The sequence below is a fragment of the Chlorocebus sabaeus genome, chromosome 23, assembly GCF_047675955.1.
Source record: "Chlorocebus sabaeus isolate Y175 chromosome 23, mChlSab1.0.hap1, whole genome shotgun sequence".
NCBI lineage: Eukaryota > Metazoa > Chordata > Mammalia > Primates > Cercopithecidae > Chlorocebus > Chlorocebus sabaeus.
In genome coordinates, this window is record NC_132926.1 from 34,258,227 (window position 1) to 34,264,965 (window position 6,739).

Below are 6,739 nucleotides of genomic sequence, written 5' to 3' on the forward strand. Positions count from 1 at the left end.
TAGAGAGTAGCAACAGGATAATGAAGATTTTATTTGATTACACAGTGCATGGATTTTAATATTCTTCATATAGCAGTATAGATATTGTGTGTTAAGTGCCTTACAAACAGTTCCTTAAAGTTTTGAACTTAATTACCTTTTGTGAATTTATGTTTTTTAAATAAAATCATAACACTTTAAAAAAAACCACAATTCTGGCTATTCTTTGCTGTATCTCGTCTCTGTTTTATCTGTATTACAGTTTAAAGATTTTCAAACCTAATCAAGTCAAATAAAGTAAAGATTTGTCATTTAAAAAAATAAAATTACATAATGACTTCATATTGGGAATTGCAACAGGAATGGCCTTTTAAAAAGAGCCCCATTTAACCACACCCAGGCTGGGTGGAATCCAGATGGCTTATGGGTAGAATTGACTCCACCCTCACCTCAAAGATTGGCCCAGATGGGCCTAAGCCCATATACATTATCCTATCTCTCATGCCATGCTGATTGTGTCAGGCATCAGTCAGTACATGACACTCCCTTGGCCATAGCAAAAGAGTGCAGGAGTGGGCAGGGACATAAATGGGGCAAGTTCAAAAAGGTGCAGGAATTTATTTTCCTATGGTCAAGATCCAGAAGAAGAGCACTTTAGAAGGCTGAGGCAATTGGATCACCTGAGGTCAGGAGTTCAAGACTAGCCTGGCCAACATGGTGAAACCTCATCTCTACTTAAAAAAAAAAAAAAAAAAAAAAAGCTGGGCGTGGGCGTGGTGGTGGGCACCTGTAATACCAGCTACTTGGGAGGCTAAGGCAGGAGAATCACTTGAAACTGGGAGGCAGAGGTTGCAGTGAGCTGAGACTGTGCCATTGCACTCCAGCCTGGGCAACAAGAACAGCATTCCAGCTCAATAAAAAAGAAGATAAACTCTCTTCTTCTGAATCATGTGTACTATGGTTTGAATGTCTTCCCCAAAGTTCTTCTGTTGGAAACTTAATCCCCAATGCAACAGTGTTGAGGGGTAGGGCCTTTAAGAGGTGCATAGGTCATGACAGTTCTTTCCTTATAAACAGATTAATGTTGTTATCACAGGAGTGGGTTTATTATCACACCAGTGGATTTGTTGTAAAGGTGAGTTTTGCTCTCTCTCTCTCATTTTCTTTCTTTTTTTCTGTCACCCACACAATGCCTTCCACCATGTGATGGTGCAAGAGCCTCAGTAGATGCAGTCCCTCGATCTTGGACTTCCCAGCCTCCAGAACTGTGAGCCAACACATTTCTGTTCTTTATAAATTACCCAGTCTCAGTTATGACAATGTCATTTGGGAGCTTGAGACCTAGAGCTACTTCAGCTATTTTTCTATATTGGAAAGCCAGCCTGAGGGTGAAGCCAATACACAGAAGAAAAAAGACAAGAGAAGATCAAATGGAAGCTCAGCAAAAGCTTGAAGGAGCTATTTATGAAGCCGAGGTTATTTCTGAACTTTTCAGATAATTAAGCTAACAAACTCCATTTGTTGTTTAAGCCAGTTTAAGCTACATTTTGTTTCTTTTAACCAAAACAGATGTTGATATACCAACAGAATAAAATTCAGACTCAAAATCGGGGGTGTGTGTGTATGTGTGAGTGTGTGTGTGTGTAAATCTGAAACTTTCTTACTTCTCTATATACAGCATCATTCTTTAGCCCAGCACTGCCAATAGAACTTTCTGCAATGATGGAAATGTTCTATAGCTGTGCTGTTCAGTATACTAGCCATTAGCTATATACAACTTATAAGCACTTGGAATGTGACTAGTGTGGCTGTGGAATTGACTTTTTAATTTGATTTAACTAATTTTTAGTGTTCATATATGGCTAGTGGCTACAGTATTAGACAATACAACTGTAAACCAATAAAATTTTCCTTGAATATAACCTGGTCTTTTACCTTCCTTTGCTCACCTTGTTTTTTCCACTTGGAATGCCTTATTTTCTTTTGTCACAGAATTAATACATAACCATTCTTATAAGTAAAGTTCAAATGCTCTCTGTTCTATGAAACTTTTTAAAATCACATTATCCTGAATACGAACATCTCCAATGTTTCATTTTGGATTTAATTCTCTGCATTATCTAGTTTAGGTATTTGTCCTCTTCAAATGTTATGTGGAAATTTGATCCTTAAAGTTGGAGGTGGGCCCTGGTGGCAGGTGTTTGGGTCATGGAGGCAGATCTGTCATGAACTGTTCTCACGATAGTGAAGGAGTTCTCACTCTATTCATTCCTGAGAAATCTGATTGTTAAAAGAAGCCTGGCTCCTCCTCCTGGTCTCTCTTCCCTCACCATGTGATGCTTGCACCCCTGCACCTTCCGCCATGAGTGGAAGCTTCCTGAGGACCTCACTGGAAACAAATGTTGGGGCCATGCTTCTTGTACAGCCTGCAGAGCTGTGAGACAAATAAACCTCTTTTCTTTATAAATTACAGCCTCAGGTATTACTTTATAACAACACAAGCAGACTAAAGTCCTGGCATTTATAAATAATGCTTTGTTTTTTAAAAATTGACATTTAATAAGCATTTGTTTTAAAAGTAGAAAAGTGGACAAGCATATTCATATTTGATATTCTAGGAAATAGGGAAAGTTAAAATAATTCCTGTAAATAGCTAACATAGACCTCACATCTGTCTCTTTCTCCAGGTCACACTACTATTAATATTGATTCTCAATTAATACACATGAATAATTCCCTTATTTCTCTCTCTTTTCCTGTACATCCACTATACGAATAATGCACCAAAATGACCATCTGATCATGTCTCACACCCACTCCAAGCACACTGAGGATATTTTGCTGTCAAACGAATACGAATATATATATATATATATATTTTTTTTTTTTTGACACAAGTCTCTCCCTGTCGCCCAGGCTGGAGTGCAGTGGCACGATCTCAACTCACTGCAACCTCCACTTTCCGGATTCAAGCAGTTCTCCTGCCTCAACTTCCTGAGTAGCTGGGATTACAGGTGAGCATGATGGTGCCCAGCTAATTTTTGTATTTTTAGTGGAGAGAGGATTTCACCAAGTTGGCTAGGCTGATCTCAAACTCCTGACCTCAGATGATCCACCCACCTTGGCCTCCCAAAGTGCTGGGATTATAAGTATGAGCCACCACGCCCAGTCTAGAATTGATTCTTTCAAAAAGCATTTAAGACTCTCCCTAAATTCCATTCTCAGGCTTTATAGCAAACACTTCTGATCCCACCGCCTCACTGCAACTTATGTCACTCATCACCATCTCTGAACATATTCCATAAAATTTAATAATCCTTCAACTATCAGATCAAATTCCACCTTCTCCATTCTGGATGAATAGTGACACCTTGGAGGGAATTTTAAAAAGTAGCAATAATGATACAGAGGGGCCTTAAAAGCATGTTCTTTAAGGAAAGTTTGAAGAAATTGAGATGCTTACCATGGAGGAGAGAAGATTTAATGATTGGAGAGCTATAATGGGAAAACAGATTACACTTGTTGGTCAGTTCCAAGAGCAATAACTATGGCCAATGCTTGGGAATTAGAGAAAGACACGTTCGGCCAAAATGATTAAGAAATATTTCACCAATCAAAGACTGGTAGAATCTTTCTTGTTGTTTTAATTAAAAATTCTTTTTTAATTGAAAAATAATTTTTGTTCAATTACAGGATTCTTCTTTAATTGAAAAGAATTGTTTTTTACTTGAAAAATTAAATTTAAGTTCTTTTCAATTAAAAAAGAATCTTGTAATTGAAAAGAATGCTTTTTCAATTAAATAATTATTTTTAATTGTTCTTTTTTCAATTAAAATTGTAAGTTTTTAAATCTATTATATGTTAACATATTCTCTGTGCCAAAGGCTGTGCTATTTGCTGTTTACATGCATCATCATATGTGAGTCTTTTAACAAGTCTGAGAGCTAGGTGTTATAATTCCCATTTCACATTAAAAAAAAAAAAAATAACCCCAGACACTCAGCTTAAATACTTTGTCCAAGATATCACAGTCAAAGATTTGACAGAGGCAGCATCTAAACCCACTTCCATCTGACTTTAGAGTCCAAAGTATCTGGCACCTAGTAAGTTGCCCTAGTGAACCACTCATCTTTGGAAGTGTGAAAACAAAGTCTGGATTGTGCTCAGGGAAATAACAGAATGGGGTTCTAAACAGCTGATGAGCAGTTGAACGAAAACATCTTTTTATTGCCAATGTTCAATTTCCTTTAATGATCCCCATCTTCATGAAGGGCAGGTGCAGGCTGCTAGGCAATGGTAAACAATGTTCTCTTGGAGGTCTTGCCCTTACTGAAGGCTTTGCCCAAATGCTTGAAGACCCCCTCCCAGGAAAAGTATTCTCCAACCAGTGTCTGGGTCTCCTTGCTTCCAGGATCCAGTTCCCACCTTTTATATGACTCAGAGTCCACCTGCCAGTCTAGACTCAGTGGAAAGGCAAGCTCTTGGCCTTGGAAGACCCAGACTCCAGAAATGGGGCTGCTATTGTTGATTCCAAAGAGGATGACACTGGCAAAGGCATCTTCCTCAGCTCGTCCAATCGCTGGAACATTCCAATGAGACTGCGACTCGTGAAGGTTTGGGTGAGTTCTTCAGGGAAGAGATACTCAAGAGTATCACAGGGACCAGCCATCTTTATCAAAGTGCTCCCCAAAACATGGCAGTGCCTCAGAGGGTGTGTCCTCGATGGAGTACTTGTGCTTAAAATTCATCCAACTCAAAGGTATTCTTGGGCTGCTCACATTCTTCCATCTCTGCCTCAGGAGTAGGGGCGGCCACCTTCTCCTTCTGCTCACCTTGGGGCTTCTGTTTCTCTTCCCGTGAACCCCTCTCTTTCCGTGGAGTGTCCTTTTAAGGCTGACTCTCTGCAAATATTTTAGCATCAAAGTGGGCCATGTTCTCACACAGTTTCATTTCCACCCAAGACAGCCTGGAACTGAGGCTGGTAAATGTAGGTGAGGAAACAGTGGTTGGTAATGAGAATGCCCTGGTAGAAAGAAGGCTCTAGAATCTACCTGTTTATAGAGTCGCAACAAGGTGCAGATAACTATGATGTCAGCCAGTGTCACTTGTTCACCCACCAGAAAAATCCTCATCTTCAAGTGAGCATCCAGCAGCCCCAGATTTCACCTCACCTCCTCCCTTGCATCCTGGTGGCCTGTTTGTCATGGTGCATTTTGCTCAAGGTGGAAGCACCCAGGTACTGGCTATCATCAGCAAACTTCACTCACTGCACTGCCTGGGCTGCTGCCTCTGGAGCACTTCCCCACAGCTCCTCATTGCTCACATAGGTGGCAATAGCATTGCTCTCCCACACAGAGAATCCATCATCACCCTCAAACACTAGAACCTTGTGGGAAGGAAATTCAGGGGTATGGTTGGTTTGGTCAAAGTAGAAGTGAGCATAGAGCATGCGAATCTGAGCCCCGCATTACTGAGCAGCAATGAGGGCCTGCTGGTCACACAGCCGCCCTCCAGTTTTCAGAACATGTGTTCAGGCTCCCAGCAGCCTTGGTGATTCGGCAGAGAAAGGGGGTGGGGCTCTTCATGCTGCAACAAAGTAAACAAAAACTTCTTTTTTTTTAGACGAAGTTTCACTCTTGTCGCCCAGGCTGTTGGAGTGCAATGGCACAATCTCAGCTCACTGCAACCTCTGCCTCCAGGTTCAAGTGATTCTCCTGTCTCAGTCTCCCGAGTAGCTGGGATTACAGGCACATGCCACCACCCCCAGCTAATTTTTTTTTTTTTTTTTTTTTTTTTTTTTTTTTTGAGACAGAGTCTCACTCTGTTGTCCAGGCTGGAGTGCAGTGGCGGGATTTCAGCTCATCGCAAGCTCCGCCTCCCCGGTTCACACCATTCTCCTGCCTCAGCCTCCCGAGTAGCTGGGACTACAGGCACCTGCCACGATGCCCGGATAATGTTTTGTTTTTCAGTAGAGACAGGGTTTCACCGTGTTGGCCAGGATGGTCTCCGATCTCCTGACCTCGTTATCCACCCGTCTCGGCCTCCTAAAGTGCTGAGATTACAGGCGTGAGCCACCGTGCCCGGCCTAATTTTTGTATTTTTAGTAGAGACGGGTCTTCACTATTTTGGCCAGGCTGGTCTCAAACTCCTGATCTCAGGTGATCCACCTGCCTCCACCTCCCAAAGTGCTTGGATACAGGCATGAGCCACTGGCCTGGTGTTAAACATCTTTGAGAACAATTACAACAAGGACAATCACATGGGAACTTTACATTTGGAGTCGTTTTACAACAATCAGAGATGAGTTTAACAGGATAGTTATGGTGGAAGCAGAAGAATTAGCAAAAGCAGAGTATGATTTCTCCGTTTTTCCTATGTATACCAGCATTACAGATGTATCTTATTCTGCTTTACGTTGAAATTCTTTACATTTGAAGAACTTCTTTACATTTGAAGAAGTGTACAAGGGACATCAACACCCATGTTTCACAGACATGCAAGCCCTTGGAGAGATGTGGAATCTGATGGAATCTATTTCCTTGCCTTCTACTACCTCCAGGCACCAATGTAATGAGGCTCATTCCACCATTACACTGACAATTTTCCTGTCGGTGACTAAAGACTTCCTTGTTTCTAGATGAGTAAAGCATCCCAAACCTTATCTTCCTAGATCTCTAAGCAGTAGCCAACACAGCAGAACAGTTCCTCTTTTCATAAACTTTCTCTTTCCTTGGTTTCCATTGGATCTAAGTATTCTCTT

General features: G+C 41.2%; 1 pseudogene; it reads right to left on the reverse strand.

Moving 5' to 3' along the window:
* Nucleotides 1-4,265: 4,265 nt before the first annotated feature.
* Nucleotides 4,266-5,191, reverse strand: LOC103244758 (elongation factor 1-gamma-like; annotated as a pseudogene).
* Nucleotides 5,192-6,739: the final 1,548 nt, after the last annotated feature.